This window comes from Chrysemys picta, chromosome 5 (genome assembly GCF_011386835.1).
Source record: "Chrysemys picta bellii isolate R12L10 chromosome 5, ASM1138683v2, whole genome shotgun sequence".
NCBI lineage: Eukaryota > Metazoa > Chordata > Testudines > Emydidae > Chrysemys > Chrysemys picta.
Genome location: NC_088795.1, coordinates 122,855,587 through 122,872,418, shown reverse-complemented (window position 1 = coordinate 122,872,418; position 16,832 = coordinate 122,855,587). Strand labels below are relative to the sequence as shown.

Sequence of the window (16,832 nt, the reverse complement as noted above, 5' to 3'; positions counted from 1 at the left end):
GATTGGTAAAAGATGTTTTCAGCGATTGCTAAGGCACTGCAAGTTAAAATTGAATTGCCTGGATTCTGCTGCACGTTTGTTGTTGAGCAGGATAGAGGAGGTATACATGCTGTGAGTCGCAGATAGGTGTTGGTGAATATGACCGGTGGAGATGCTATGGAGAAGGGAGGAGGGAACATAACTGAATTTCTAGAATATTAGATATCTACATTGGTGATATTTGCACTTGAACAAAATTAATTTTGCTCACCGTTTTGTTTTGAGTAGAATTTTCTAGATTTGTAAATAAGTATGTATCCATAAAGTGATAGAGTAGTGTGGTGGGGAAATATGTGGGAGGATATGGGAGCTCTAGAGGATGCTGCAGGAGAGGAAGCAGCTTGGGTTAGCCACCAGAGTCCAAACCTGTCTGACCCCCCAAGGTCTGAGCTTGGGTGGCTATCCTGTGCCCCATCCATTCTGCAGTGTCTACACTGCTATTTTTGGTGTGCTAGCTTGAGCAGAGCTAGTGTGTATGTCTGTCTACCCTTTCTGGGAGGCATGCTCCCAGCAGCAGTGTAGACGTACCCATAGTGGCTATAGTTGACCTAGACATGGTTCTAATGATTTCCCCCCCACACGCTTCATCCCCTTTCAGCTCTGTTCTCAGACAAAACTGTGTGTCACTAGCTACATTCTTCAATAGGTAGGGTGGGGAATAATACTATTCCTTCATCTATTGGTAGAGATTGCTACCAGTACAAAGCTAGACTTGCACTCTTTCTGAATTGATCATGGCACCTCCGCATTTAATTCAGTTTCTGCTGGCCAAAGAAAGAGAGTCTGAGCTAATAACAGAATGTTTTAATGTTTGATTGTGGAGGCCCTCTCCATGTTGTGCTGCTTTGCTTTGATTTTACAGCTGCATATTTATTCTGGATTTTTTTAGTTTATAAGTATAGAATGTGAACAGGAAATTGGATTTTATAGCATGAAACGTGTTCTGTCACTCTCCTCCTCATGCCTGTTGTCTCCTTTCTCCTCTGACTCTACAGCATAAAAATATTAAGGGATGTCTTGTGTCATAGCTCTCCCTTGATACTTAGTCTTGGGAGTACAAATGCCTAGTGTTGCACACCATGGATATATCTTGTGCTGTAGCACTGGACTTTCTCTAGCCAGCTGAATCTCATACATCTGGCTAGTCTTTACCTTAGGTTTGTTTTTGTGGATGGTGAGTTCCTAAAAACACAACCTTTCTAGTAGGATTTTAAAAACAGTCACTTTCTAAATTAGTCAAGGTGGGTGAGGTTATATCTTTTACTGGATTAACTTCTGTTGGTGGGAGAGTCAACCTTTTGAGTTTACACGGAAAGCTTTTCTTTCCCACCAACAGAAGTTGGTCCAATAAAATATATTACCTCATCCATCTTGTCTCTCTCTAATATCCTGGGACCAACATGGCTACCATACTGCATACTTCTGTTGTGTGTTTGAATTAAATAATGATTTGAGATTGTTAAATAGCAGGTTTAAATGGAATTATTTAATTAAAGATTAGTACAGCACTATACAGAATAGAGAAAGAAGAGATACATTACCATCATTGTTGTAAGGTAAAGAGTTGGGCTGTATGGGTATGTCTACACTGCAGTGTAAGACAGGGTTAGTGGGACTCGAGTCAGCTGACCCTGGTTTAGAGAACCCAGGTCTTGAGCATGTACACTGATTGTTAATCCTAAATTAAGAATTTTCTAATCCAGTCTCGAATTTGGGGCTATGGCATCCACACTGCAGCACGCAGACCTGAATCAAACCAACCCTATCCCAGACTCCCTAGCACCCACCGAAGATGTGGCTGTTCTAGCCCTTTGACTGGGGCACACTGTGGGAATACTTGACTGTCCACTCTGAACATTACAGGAAGTTTGAACAGCCCACTAAAACATCTTGCCAAGGCATCATTTTGCTCAGTGCACTCCCAGCTACCAGAGCCAGCAACATGGAGAAGGCACTTTTTGAAAAGCTGCTCCTGCTTGTGCTTTGACTCCTGTTTCAGGAAATGGGCAGAGCTTCTGTGAGGTGCTGGTAGACATTTTGGTGGCATTTTCTGACCCACCAAAGGCACCTAACACAGCTTGTGATGGAATAGGAGGAGGCAGCGGAAGAGGAGTATCCAATCTTGGCAAACTTGAATTGGCTGATACTTCTCAGTACATTCAGTACAGCCTCTGATGCCTTCTGTGTGGACTGGTGCTTCTGGAGCAGGGACACAAGCACAGACTGGTGGAATTACATAGTCATGCAGACCTGGGATGACCAGCAGTGGGTCCAGAACTTTAGCATGAAGAAATCAACATTTCTGGAGCATTAGCAGCAGCATAAAGACACATGCATGAGGCCACCCCTCTGGTCCAGAAGTAGGTTGCTAGAGCTGTCTGGAATCTGACTTCTCCAGACTTCTACAGGTCCACTGCAAACCAGTTTGGTGTTGGAAAGTTGACTGTAATTAACGTGGTCAATGAGATTTCTGAGACAATTGGGTGTGCGGTTTATCCCAAGGTTTTCCACTGATCAGGAGTCTAAATTCATGGACAGGCGGAGACACTATTCCCACCAAAAGACATTGTCATAAATGGAGTTACTATCTGCACCGTTATTTTGGGGGTACCAGCATACCTCCTTTTGCCTTGGCTTATGAAACCATACTCTGATTTCAAGACCCTGTAAAAGATGGCTTAATTACACTCTCAGCAGGTGCAGAGTGGTTGTTGAATGTGCTTTTGGCAGATTGAAATCTAGTTCAAGATGTTTACAGACCCATTTGGATACCAGTGTCATCAGTGGTGTCTGCATTACTGTGGCTTGCTGTGTTCTTCACAATCATTGTGAAGCCAGAGATGAGCCATTTCCCCTTGAATGGACCTATTACAACGAGGGGCCCCTAAATCAGTACACTCAGCCAGAAAGTATATCTACCAGCACTGAAGCTGAATCCACCCAGGCAACAGAAGTCAGGGATGCTTTGTGCTCCCACATTATGGACTTGCATGGCCCAATGGAAGACGGGACTACTACAATTTTATAAATGTGCTTGTGGGGGAGAGGGTGATGGTATGGAGGCTCATTGATTGTGGAGTGCTTGGGGAGGGGTGTGGAATTTTAGTGCCATGCAATGTACTTATGAATGACATGACCACGTGTGAAATGGGGGAAAGGGCAATTCACAGCATGGAATGATGTAAAGAAGTGATAGAAATATGAATTGCTATATATAACTAGTGTGACAGGGTCGGGCCAGATGGCTACAGGAGAGTGATAGAAGGCAGATATATTAGCCCCAGGTTAAGCAGGTCCCTTTTCCCTGGGTAAGGTAACAGGGGCAATTCCAGAACAATCAGGAACTTGCTGGAATAAAGTAAGTCAGACAGGCTAATTAGGACACATGGAGCCAATTAAGAAGTTGCTAGAATCAATTAAGACAGACAGGCTAATTAGGGCACCTGGTTTAAAAAGGACCTCACTTCAGTCAGTGAGGGGCGCCTGTGAGGAGCTGGGAGTAAGAGGCGCAAGGAGCTGGGAGTGAGTAGGCGTACTGCTGGAGGACTGCGAAGTACAAGCGTTACCAGGTCCTGGGGTGAGGATAAAGAAGGTGTTGGGAGGAGGCCATGGGGAAGTAGCCAGGGAGTTATAGCTGTCATGCAACTTTTACAGGAGACACTATAGACAGTTGCAATCCACAGGGCCCTGGGCTGGAACCTGGAGTAGAGGGCGGCCCGGGTTCCCCCCATCCCCTCAACTCCCTATTTGATATAAGAGGAGTTGATCTGGACTGTGGGTCCTACCAGAGGGGAAGGTCTCTGGCCTGTCCCCCGACCCATAAGGTGGACCAGCAGAGACTGTGGGGATTGTTCTCCTTTTCCCAATGCTGGCCAGTGATGAGGTTAGCCAAGTGAACGTCAGGTTTGTGCCACTAACAAAAGGAGCCAAACTGAGGACTGCTGTGAACCTCTGAGGCGAGCAAATCCGCCAGAAAGTGCAGAACCCACCAAGGCAGATGAGGAACTTTTATCACACTATATTAATGGATATCCTTTGCATACCAATTCCTGATCATGTTTACCTTTATTATTTTGAAAACACATCGTATGATGTGAAGCAGAGATAAAAATATAGTTGCTTGATGAAATAAAAAGCTTAGAAAAGTACAACATTCTCCCATTCCCAGGCAGGCCAGCTGCCATTACCACACCAAAACACAAATAACAACAGAACCTTACAGGAAGAAAAAGAAAACAACCACGTACAGTAACTTCTCGCTTAACGTTGTAGTTATGTTCCTGAAAAATGCGACTTTAAGCGAAACGATGTTAAGCGAATCCAATTTCCCCATAAGAATTAATGTAAATGGGGGGGTTACGTTCCAGGGAATTTTTTTTCACCAGACAAAAACTATATATTATATAGATATACACACAGTATACATTTTAAACAAACAATTTAATACTGTTCACAGCTATGATGATTGTGAAGCTTGGTTGAGGTGGTGAAGTTAGAGGGTGGAAGAGGGAGGGATATTTCCCAGGGAATGCCTTGCTGCTAAATGATGAACTAGCACTCGGCTGAGCCTTCAAGGGTTAACACATTGTTGTTAATGTAGCCTCTCACACAAGGCAGCACGAACACGAGGGAGGGGAGACAGCATAGCAGACAGAGACAGACACACACCTTGTGTGAGGGAGAGAGGGAGAGAGAGATGCACATTTGCCCCTTTAAGTAAGCTGACCCACTCTTAAGTGCATTGTCTTTTTAAGTGGATCAGGAAGTTGAGACAGCAGCTGCTTCCCCAGGCTCTCTCTGTCTCTCTCCATCCGTGTCCCCTCCCTGCTCTATATGGAGAAGGGGTAAGTGGGGTGCAGGGGGAGGGGGACACCCTGACATTAGTCCCCCACTTCCCCCCGCCCCCCCCCGCACAGCAAGCAGGAGTCTCTGGGAGCAGCTCCAAGGCAGAGGACAGGAGCAGCACATGGCAGTGAGGGGAGGGACAGCTGAACTGCCTGTCAATTGATAGCCTGCTGGGCGGCTGCAGCACGGGGAACTTAGGGGAGCGGGGAGCTGATTGATAGGGAGGCTGCTGGTCCACCCTGGATACAAGCACCCATCAGTTTGCAGCTATCAACACACAGAATTCATGAGGGAATCAACAGGATGCTGTGTTAGCTTCCACATGGACTGTTATGGCTGCATGCAAACACACGGAAATCCACAGCCTTTCTCCTCCCCATCCCCCAGTACATTTCTGGACAAAATTTCAAACTGCAGTCATATTTGGGACAAATGAATTTCTCACCTTCATGGACTACCTCTAACTGAAATGGACTAGATTTGTGAATGGAACACATTTCCCCAAACACATACATTCACACACCCAATTCACTGTTTCTTCTTCAAGTAGTGTCCCTCTGAGTGCTCCACTGTAGGTGTGTCTGCGTCCCTGTGCTGCTGATCAGAGAACTTTGGTAGCAATGTCCATTAGGCCTGCACGTGTGCTGTTTCTCCTTATACTACACTATGAGGCTAGGCAGAGTGCCAGGGCTAACACTCCTCAGCTCCTTCTCAACCTCCCTGGCTAGAGACAGAGCCATTAGTAGTCTGTTAAGGCTATTGTTCTTCTGTTTTCATTTCGCAGTTAGTGTCCCCAGTTCTAGTTGTAGTTATTCTTCCATTCATTTTTTCCCTACCCTTTTCCCCACCTTTTTTCCCCCTTGAGGTCTCTCCCCTTAGCAGGGTATGCCCAGCTCCCTGGGTTTCAAGAAGTGCCACACAAGCAATGAGGCAATCCTGGTAACGAATAAGCCCTATCAGTGCATCTGCTACCTCGGTGAGGGTCACATACAGCAAAAGTGTACCCTCTCAGTAGCTCCGGACGAGATCCTGCAAGGACAGAGAGCTCCACCAGAAGATTGTCTTCATGGAGGCAGTTCTCTGACCTCAATCTCCTGACAGATGTGTCTCTTCCCCACAACCTTTGATTTCTAAGGGAAGTGGGTTGAATTAGCAGGCTGGGGATTCCTCTCATAAGTCCTCTAAGAAGAGGACAGGAAAACCCCTAAGTGATCCTCAGGATAGCTGCAAGCGATGTGTATCTCGCTCCATATCCTCGGCACCACCAGCACAGAGACCACAGTCCAGCACCCATGCATGGTAACTGTTGGCTACCAGTACTGTTGACAAGTCCACAGACAGTATGGGCATAGGCAGTGACTCTTCGGTGCCTGAGTCCCTGCCTATCGGTATTGACATCATGGCATCGAGCCTTTACTGGGTACGGGGATATCTCCTCAGCTAAGCCATGCTCCTCCACTATCTAGTGAGGGTTTGGACAGTGAGCCAGAGGCGGCAGTCTCACAGTACTCCTCCCAGGCTCCATACAAGACCCACTACCAGCAAGGTCTGAAATAGTACCCCAAATGGCTTCACCATCACCACCATCTCGGTATGGCCACTCATGGGCACCCCATTCTATACCACAATGGCCATATTGGGATCCTTGGGCGGCACACCTACAGCCTGCATTATGGGCTCCTAGCCTTGCCCAAGAATCGTCCAGGCATACTCCCTTGGTGACAGCATCTAAGACCTCTGAACCATCTCAGGAGATGGAGGGGGTCATAACACCAAAGACCATATCCTTCTTCCTGGATGAAGCCGTCATGCCTCCCCCACCATCTCTGGCAGATGACTTCCGCCTTTTCCGGGAGCTGGCAAAGAGGATGGTGGACACCCTCTACATACTACTAGAGCAGGTAAAGGATACCCACCATCAGCTCCTGGACATCCTCCACTCTTCCTCCTCATCGAAGATTGACCTCTGATCAGTGAGGCCATTTTAGACCCGGCCAGAACAGTGGCAAATCCTGGCTTCGGTGGCACTAACTTGCAAGCGGGCAGATACAAAATATTACGTCCCTGCAAATGAATCAGAGTTCCCTTTTCCCCCACCCAACACCCAATTCCATTATGGTGGATGCTGTCAATTCCCGTGGCCAGCAACACCAGTTCAGGGCTACAGCCTACGGCAGGGACTGGAAGCGCCTTGATCTCTTTGGCAGGAAGGCATATTTGTTGGCCACCTTCCAGTTCCATATTGCCAATTAACAGGCACTCACAGACAAATATAACTACACAAATTACAACAAACTCAATTATTTTATTGACAAACTGCCAGAGGTGCTTTGGGAATCCTTCAAGGCTGTCGTAAAAAAGGGGCAATTAGTATAAAAAACATCGCTATAATCGGCCCTCGATGCTACCGACGTGGCATCTAGGTCCATCTCCATGGTGGTGGTGATGCGATGGGCGTTATAGCTCCATTTGTTGGGATTCCCGAAAGAGGTGCAGTCCACGATGGAAGATCTTCCTTTTTGAGTGCACAAAGCTCTTCGCTGGAAAGACTGATGCCTTCCTTCATACCCTAAAGGATTCTAGGGCTACCCTCTGATGACTGGGAATCTATAGACTGGGGTAAAAGAGACGTTTTAGTCCCCAGTCTCAGCACAGACCTTATGTGTCTCAATATCCACCTCAGCACCATTATGAACTGCAAATTGAGAAAGGGAAGTTCCCGAAGCGCAAACTGTCTGGTCTGCAAGGCTCATCCCAATCTGCTGCTGTAAATGCCACTTTTGACAAGCAGGTTGAGGCGCTGCAAGACCACTCCCCACAACTGATGCAATCAGCCATGGTTGTATACCCATTTGGCCACCGATTAGCAGTGTTCTGCTGTGCCTGGGAACGCATAATGTCGGACCAATGGGTTATAGAGATCGTCTGAGCCAGGTACCCCATCTATTTGACCTCTATACCCCCTCTGATATACCCTTCCTTATCCTTCAAGGACCTTTCTCACGAAAGTTCATCTTCTCTAGTTAGGAGCCATAGAACCACTAGCTCAACATCTACTGTCGTTACTTCCTAATACCTAAAATAAAGGGAGGTTGGAGACCCATATTGGACTTCATTGCTCTCAACAATTTGTCAAGGCTCAGAAGTTCAAGATGGTCACCTTATTGGTGATCATTCCAACACTGGAACAGGGAGACTGGTTTTCGGCCCTCAACCTCCAGGATGCCTACTTTCACATCTCGATCTTACTCGCTTGCAGGCAATTTCTCAGGTTCACTCTGGGAAACTACCATTACCAATACAGAGTCCTCCCCTACGGACTATCATTGGTCCCAAGAGTATTTTCCAAAGTTCTCTCAGTGGTAGCTGCTCACTTACATTCACAAGGAATAAGGATTTACCCATATCTGGACAACTGTCTCCTCAGAGCCTGATTTCTCCAAGAAGCCCACAAAGCCATCAACCCTATGATATACTTGTTACAGAACTGGGTTTACAGATCAACACCCAGAAGTCAACCCTCACTCCAGTGCAATGCCTGGCATTCCTGGAGGCTGACCTAGATGCCATACAGGCCAAAGCCCTCCTACTTCAACACAGGTTTCTATCCTTGATTTCGCTCATAGATACCATTCAATACAGTCCACAGATACCAGCCAGACTTTGCCTTGAACTCTTGGGGCACGTGTCAACAGGCCTGGCGGTGATACCACATGCTAGACTCCACATGCGATGCCTCCAACTATGGTTCAGTTCGGTTTAGAGACCAAACAGAGAGAGGCTGACAAATTCCTGTTACTACCCACCAGGATCAAAAACTCCTTAAACTGGTGAAATGTCTCAGCCAATGTGTGCAAAGGGATCTCCTTCTCGCACACGTCACCATCATTGCTTCTTACCACCAATGCATCACTCATTGGGTGGGGTGTGCATGTAAATGGTCTTCTGACGCAAGGCAAATGGTCTCTCCACATTGGTCTCCTTGAACTGAGAGCAGTCAGGAACGGCTGCGTCCATTTCCTCCTGCTGATCACAGAATCATATACAAAGATCCTAATGGACTACATAGCCTGCATATGCTACATCAACTGACAAGGGTGGGGGCCAAGTCTCCCTCCCTATGTGCAGAGGCAATGAGATTATGGAACTGGTGCATCTCCCACAACGTAACTCTGTCCACAGCTTACCTCCCAGGAAAATAGACCTTGATAGTGGACCATCTCAGTCTCAAATTCTCACATGATCACGAGTGGGAGATATACTCATCAGTATGCCATGACTTATTCACATGATAGGGAACACTGTCCACAGACCTGTTTGCCACTTACCAGAACAAGAAACGTCCACACTACTGCTCCAGGGTGGGGACGAGGCAGCACTCTCTGGGCAATGCCCTTCTACTCCTCTGGGACAAAGACTTTCTTTACACCTTTCCTGCGTTTCCTCTACTACTGAAGGTCCTGCTAAAGATAAAAAGGGATGGCGCTAACATCATCCTGATTGCTCCTAGTTGGCCGAGACAGATCTGGTATTCTTACCTAGCACAGCTCGCGATGTGCTTGCTGATCTCTCTCCCGACCTTTCTGCACCTCCTCTCACAGGACAAAGGGCATATCCTGCATCCCAATTTAGGCATTCTCCGCCTCAAAGCATGGTTCCTGCTTGTTTCCAACACCTAGAGAACTCCTGCTCAAGGGAGATACCAGAATTTCTATTGTACAGTAGAAAGTCCTCCACACGACAAACTTACCTACAGAAATGGTCCAGGTTTCAGATTTGGTGCACGTCCCAACAAATCTCCCCAACATCCGTGACTCTTCCACACATCCGGCCTAGATTATGCTCTGATCCTTATAAAGTCAGGATTATCCCTAAACTCTCTTAGGGTCCATCTAGCAGCTATTACAGACTTTCACCAGCTTTTAGAAGGATACTCAGTGCTGTCACACCCAAACACTAAAAGGTTCCTTAAGGGTATAATAAATCTTTTCCCTCAACCTGGACTTTCTACCCCCATGTGGGACCTAAATCTCGTACTGAAAGGGCTGACTAGGCCCCCCTTCAGACCCATAGCCACCTGTTCACTTACATACCTCTCACTGAAAACAGCATTCCTGATAGCAATTACCTTGGCTAGAAGAATAGGAGAGAAAGCAGCTCTGATGGCGCATCCCCAGAACACAGTACTTTTTCCAGACAAGGTTACACTCACTGTATCCAAAATTCATCCCTAAACTAACCTCCCTGCTTCACATGAATCAAATCAATTCACCTTGCAATCTTCTACTTCAAGCCTCAGCAAGACAATAGGGAGGCTATACTACATATCCTAGATGTTAGGAGAGCCCTGGCCTTCTACCTTGATAGGACAAATGTCTTCAGGAAGTCCCCTAGACTTTTCCTCTCTCTATGGCAGAAAGATCCAAGGGCTCAGCAATATCAGCCCAAAGACTCTCTAAGTGGGTCTCGAATTGTATCAGACAAATTTGTAACATGACCCCTCCAGAGTCAATCCGTACACACGCCACAAGATCAATCTCCTCATCTCTCGCCGCCTTCAAGAATGTCCCTATCTCAGAGCTCTGTAGAGTGGTGACATGGGCGTCAGACCACACTTTCTCAGAACACTAGGCAATCACTGGCGACTCCGCCTCTGATGCCATCTTTGACTCCACAGTACTGTCATCTGTAACTGATCAGATTCTGAAGTCCCAGCCCTTCAGAAGGGGTACTGCTTGGGGGGGGGTAACGTACAGTGGAGTACCCACAGGGACACACATTTCGAAGAACCATCGTTACTGCACAAGGTAACTTCTTCAATTTGTGTCCCTATGGGTACTCTGCAACCCTTCCTCCTCCCCTCTACTTCAGAGTTCTTGTCCATGACTCTGCGGTAGAGAAGGAACTGAGGAGGATTAGCCCATATGCACTGACTAGCCTCATGGCACAGCACGAGGAGAGACTACATGTTGGGATGCAACAGACACTGCTACCAAAGTTCTCCGATCAGCAGCGCAGGGATGAAGACACACCTATGGTGGAGCACCCATAGGGACACACATCTCAAAGAACCATAGTTACTGCACACGGTGAGTAACTTCTTCTTTCAGGGGTCTCAACAGACCATAGAATGGTTACAGAATGGGATACTTACAGGCATGGCAATGTAAGGTTATTATTTTTAAGAAACAGGAATGGCCCTAGCAAAAAAGATCTGTAGTTTTTACTCTTAAAGGATATTCTTTACTGTTTACATGTCCTGCTTGCTTTTTTGAGCACCATGTGGTGGTGTTAAGGGAAACTATGCTGCTGGCATACACTCCGCCATTAACAAATACACATTGCTAACTGGGGCTTCTCATAACTTTTGCATTGGTTCCTTGAGCAGAATTTCCTCCTAGTGCTGTATTAATAAACGTTAAAATGGTGCCCAAAACTTATTGGGCTTAAGATCAGTTTCTGTCTTGTCTGCGTCTACTGCAGGCTTCGCAGTGGGCTGTCCTTTGGGGGTGCATCAGCTCTTCCGAGTATGGACCCAGTATGTGCTGCTCCTGCTCCAAAGCCTGCTTTGGAACCAGTTTCAGCAACAGAGTGACTTCAGTGTTCCCATTCAGTGCCTGCTGCTTTCTCCCATCAGTCCCCATGCTGGATTCTGGAGCCAGCAGGGCACCATCCTGGCTGACTAGGTCATCATGCATCAGGATTGGCTCCATGCTGGGCACAATGCCCAGCACCCAAACTTCTCATAATACGGGCATGATGTTGGCAAGTTGCCTGGGATGCGGTTCTGATCTCTGGTTTTACGGTACTTACTCTTGAGCTACTTAATCTGCTCCTTGCACTGGTCACCAATTTGGTAAATTTGCAAAGCTGCCAGCTTCTTCACTATTTGTGAGTATGTGTGGTCATTTCTAGTCCAGTTTTCCTGGCTTTGCACCAGAGATTTAGCAATACTAGGCTGTGCTCTTGTGACCTTGAAGGAGTATGATTTGCAAAAGAGATGTTCTGTTCAGTCTGCATTGCAAACACAGAATGCTCTCTGGTGCATTTGCAGCTCAATGGTCAGAAAGGTTAACACTGACTCACTGAGCTGCTGCACTACACCAAGGGTGGTGGCTTCCATTTTCAAGATCCTTGGAATAGAGAGGAGAAAAGACGTTGGCCCGTGGGATTGTGGGACTTTTTGGAGGACTCCCAGGACCTGAGTCAAGCAGGGCTATGTCTACACTACAAAACAATAGGGCTCGAACCCTGGGTCAAGGCTTGACCTGGTCTCAGATCCTGCAGCCCCAAAGGGTCCTAGGACCCTGGGTCGAAGCCCTGAGTTCGCATGATTTGTGTGTGGATAGAAGTGGCGGATAGGCTTGAGCGTGAGTCTGAGCTTAGATGTACCCGGTGTCGTTCTTATTGGTTACCAGTGGGATACCACAGTTTGCACTCCCCCACCTCATTTTTAAAATCCTCTGTCTTTTGTTAGGGTCTGAGACAAAAACTTGTTTTTGGAGGGAAAAATACTTTTTCATGATTAATTTTACTATGTGTCTTGTTTTGAGGTTTTCATTTTACTTAATTTCTTATAGATTTTTTTGTGGTATCTTTAGGTTACATGAGTGATAAGCTAAGGGGAGCTCTAATCCGGTCATTATTACTGTTTCACTTCTTACAGAACTCATCTGTACTAGCAATTTTTTTATTGACTACCCAGTTCTTTATAGAAAAATCTGCTATAACAATATCACCCAGTTTTGTTTATACTTTTGTATATACTTTTAGTATGAGGGTTTTTTCTGCTGGACACCTAGATTCTTAAAGATATGAAAATGCTGAGGAAAACTAGATAGAGCTCAACACTCAATCATATGAAATTCCTAAATATAGGCCACTTACAGGTTAAAAAACAATTAAAATTCAAACACGCTCTTTGGTAATGCTATAAAGATTTTGGAAGAATAGTTCATATGTAAATTAATATGCAAGAAACTAAAAAGGTTAATATTTACTAACAGGTATAAGACTTCCTAAGTTGTCAGATGGATTTTCTAGTTTCTCTACCATTCTAGGGTTAGGCTTCAGGAATTTTGGCTTTCGTTTTCAGCCTCTGCTCAAACATCTATCTACTCTTCTGATTCTGGTTTATTGATCCAGAGATTATATGTTTCAGATAGAAAACACATCTTATACCACTATTTAACTAATAAATTGTAATAGACTTCATAGGCACTCGGTACCAAAACAAAAGAGAGTTCATCTAGCATATATGCACAATTCAAAGTAGTTTTTAGCCAGATGGCAGTATGCTTCTTTGAAAAAGTCAGCTTCATCCTTACTAATTTTTCTACAGTAGTTCGTAGTACAGTAAAAGCTGTTTTATCAGACATGTTGGGAGAATTGGCAATAAAAAATGCTGGTTAACTAAGGGTGAGGGAGTTTGAGTTTAGGAGGGGGCTCAGGGCAGCGGCTTGGGGTGGTGGATCCGGGGGGCCGCTCACATCAGGCGGCTCCGTGCAAGCAGTGACCTCTCCTGGCTGCTCTTAAGCGGAGGCGTGGCAGGCAGCTCTGCGCACTGCCTCCACAGCTCCCATTGGCTAATGGGAGCTGCGTTGCTAGCACTCAGGGCCCCATGCCAACTGGATTATAAACCAGAATTTCAATGAAGATCAGAAATGCTGGTTCTTAGAGCTTTCCCGCTGGTGAAGTGCCAGATAAAACAGCTTTTACTGTATATAACAAGGTGTGGCAAATTGCCGGCACTATTATCCCATCTCCTAGAACTGGAAGGGACCTCGAAAGGTCATCGAGTCCAGCCCCCTGCCTTCACTAGCAGGACCAAGTAATGTTTTTGCCCCAGATCCCTAAGCAGCCCCCTCAAGGATTGAACTCACAACCCTGGGTTTAGCAGGCCAATGCTCAAACCACTGAGCTATCCCTCCCCCCATTATGATGGGTCCCGCGCTTTCTCCTCTTGTGGGGGGTTCAGGGTGCTGTTTCTTGCCCCTGAACTGGGGTATCAACTGTCCCACTAGTGTCCCAGAAAAGGGGAGTGGAGAGGGTGGGACCTGGGCCTGCCCTCTACTCTGGGTCCCAGCCCAGGGCCCCTAGGGATAGCGGCAAACCACTTGAACTAGCGATTCCTTCCCCTGGGCTACTTCCCTCTCCGGCCCTTCAGCTTGTGGGGCTTCCTGCCCTCTCTCTGCTTGGGCTAAGTTTCTCCCAACACCAAACCACTCTCCTCCAATCTGCTCTCTGCTTCAACTCCTCCAACTGTCTGATTGAAGCAGGGGGGTTTTATCAGGTGACTAGCTTCAGGTGCTCTAATTGGCTTAATTGGTTTCAGGTGCTCTAATTAATCTGTAGCAGCCTCTCTACAGGGAATAAGGCTCTCATCATCCTGGGACTTAAATATCTCCCATCTATCACTCTCCTGCTGCCCTCTGGCCATGCTATATCACAAAGGGTAACAGTACTATGCATCCGAAGAAGTGGGCTGTAGTCCACAAAAGCTTATGCTCTAATAAATCTGTTAGTCTCTAAGGTGCCACAAGTACTCCTGTTCTTTTTGCAGCACTGTTATATCCTCCCTAATAGTTCCTCTAACTACTGACTGACTACATGCATGTTAAAACCTTTCAATTACTCGTAGAAAACATCAGAGACACAGCCGCTGAAATCTTCCTTTACATCAGTGGTGCCCAGACTTTTCTCTTAACACCCCTGTTTACCAGTCATGGAGTCTGTCCAATCTCCCTCCCCCATTACTGCACAACTGACTCAGCAGAGGAGCTTGGGCTGAAGGCAGGGTTGGTAGCTGAACTGGGGATGAGGGTGGAGCTGAGGCTAGAGGCAGAGCTGGCCTGGGGGTGCAGAGGGAATGAGGGCAGAGCTGACCTGGGGACGGAGTGGAGCTGCTTCTGGAGCCAGAGCTGGCCTGGAGCTGGGGCCAGAGCTGTGGCTGGGGGACAAGCAGAACTGCAGCTGGGGGCAGAGTGGGACTCGGGTGCTCCCTCCCCACCCCCCGTGGGAGCTAGCCTGGGCCCTGATGTGTGCCCCCGTACAGTTTGGGGACCACTGCTTTATGCCGATAAATGCTGTGACTTCCTGCAGGCTAGCAGATTTGCAGATTCTACTTGTAGTAGCTATTTTCTGTTCAAGCACGAGGTGCTTTTTCCTCAGTAGATTCTCACTAAAAGTCTTTGGCTGTAGTTAACTGGAAATACCTGTTCCTGTAAGATTTTTGTGTGTGTGTGTGCATGAGATAAATAGACTTCCAACTTATTTCCTCTTCCAGAGACCAGGCCCATTTGTACAGACTAAATCTCTGGAACGAGAAGGCAGGGGAAGAGAGACTTCAGCAATAACTTACTGGGAAATTTAAATATTTTGCAGAGAGATTCAAGAAGTAGTCTTTCTTTAGCAGTGTCTAGTTCTCTTCGTCTCCCATAGGTATCTCTAACTCAGCTCTTTAGTGCAAGAAAGAGACCATTGGTTTAGGAAACACTTTTTTTTTTAAGTGCCATTTCAAAACACTTATGCCTTGTCCAGATTGGCCAGGCAAATGGTTAACTGTAACTGGTTTGCACCTTTTTATAAGCAGTTCTCTAGCATTACTTTATTCTTGGTATAGATGGGGCTGTATTTCTCTTTCTTTATTGGGGTCATATTTCTCATTTTCTTTCTTATGCTATGACTGGATTCTAACCAAGTACTAGATATTTATTTTTGTACAAGTGTCAGAAAACCTTACATCAAATTTTGACTGGGTGCTAATTTCCTGTTCTGTTTTGTACTCCTACGTGATTCTTCTAAGTGTGGTTTTTTTCATCCTCCCTTTCATTCTGTGTCTCTGTATTTACAGACCCTACATAACCCAAGAGGCTTTTAGTTTTAAACTCAGACATCAACATTTGCTGAATAACCAAATCTAGTGATTCTGAAGATTGCAGATCAATTTCATTTTCTCTTAGAATGCAATTGGAGTTACCTTAAAGCAGGCCTGCCCACCCCCTAAATCAGGGATCGGCAACCTTTGGCATGCGGCTTGCCAGGGTAAGCCCCTTGCCGGGCCGGGCCGGTTTATTTACCTGCCGCATCCACAGGTTTGTCTGATCTCGGATCCCACTGGCCACGGTTCGCTGCTCCAGGCCAATGGGGGCCTCAGCCAGTGGGAGCTGCGATCAGCCAAACCTGCGGACGCAGCAGGTAAACAAACCAGCCTGCCGCGGTGTTTACCCTGGCGAGCCGCGTTCCAAAGGTTGCTGATCCCTGCCCTAAATTTAGATGTAATTAGTTTCTAAAATCTTTTGCATTATATTTTATCTGTACATGATAAACGCTCAAGAGTAGCACACAGGGATTGCCACCTTTTAAACCTATGTTGGGCAATTATTTCTGTGTTCTCTTTGGGCTGCACTTGGAAACAAAGTGAAAATGTCATGTTCTCCTTTGTCCCAGATGTGTTTGCCCAGTTTTGATATTTGGTTTTCTTTCTCATCACCCTTCTGTTATGAAAGATGGATACCTGCTGGGAAAGCTTTTGTTTTTGGTGATACTACAGAGGAGCATTGAGAAGCATGCATTAAAGTGTACTTTAATACTTTCTCAGTTGGCTTCAGTATGCCATTTGCCCTCCAAAGTACTGATGTTACTATTGTTGCTAGCCTTTGGAGTTCCTCCTGCCTTACATTCCTCAGGGGGAGGGATAGCTCAGTGGTTTGAGCGTTGGCCTGCTAAACCCAGAGTTGTGAGTTCAATCCTTGAGAGGGCCACTTAGGGATCTAGGGAAAAAATCAGTACTTGGTCCTGCTAGTGGAGGCAGGGGGCTGGACTTGATGACCTTTCAGGCTCCTTTCCAGTTTTAGGAGATGGGTATATCTCCATATATTATTATTATTATATTATTTGTGTTTGTTCTCACTAAATGAAAGATTTAATAAATGTAAAGGTGGTACTTC

At 46.3% G+C, this 16,832-nt stretch overlaps 1 protein-coding gene across 4 annotated transcripts in view; it reads left to right on the top strand.

The window, feature by feature from the left end:
- The window catches only part of RGS12 (regulator of G protein signaling 12), a 174,837-nt gene that overhangs the window by 25,735 nt on the left and 132,270 nt on the right, over positions 1-16,832 (top strand). The gene's annotated exons all lie outside the window — the stretch shown is intronic.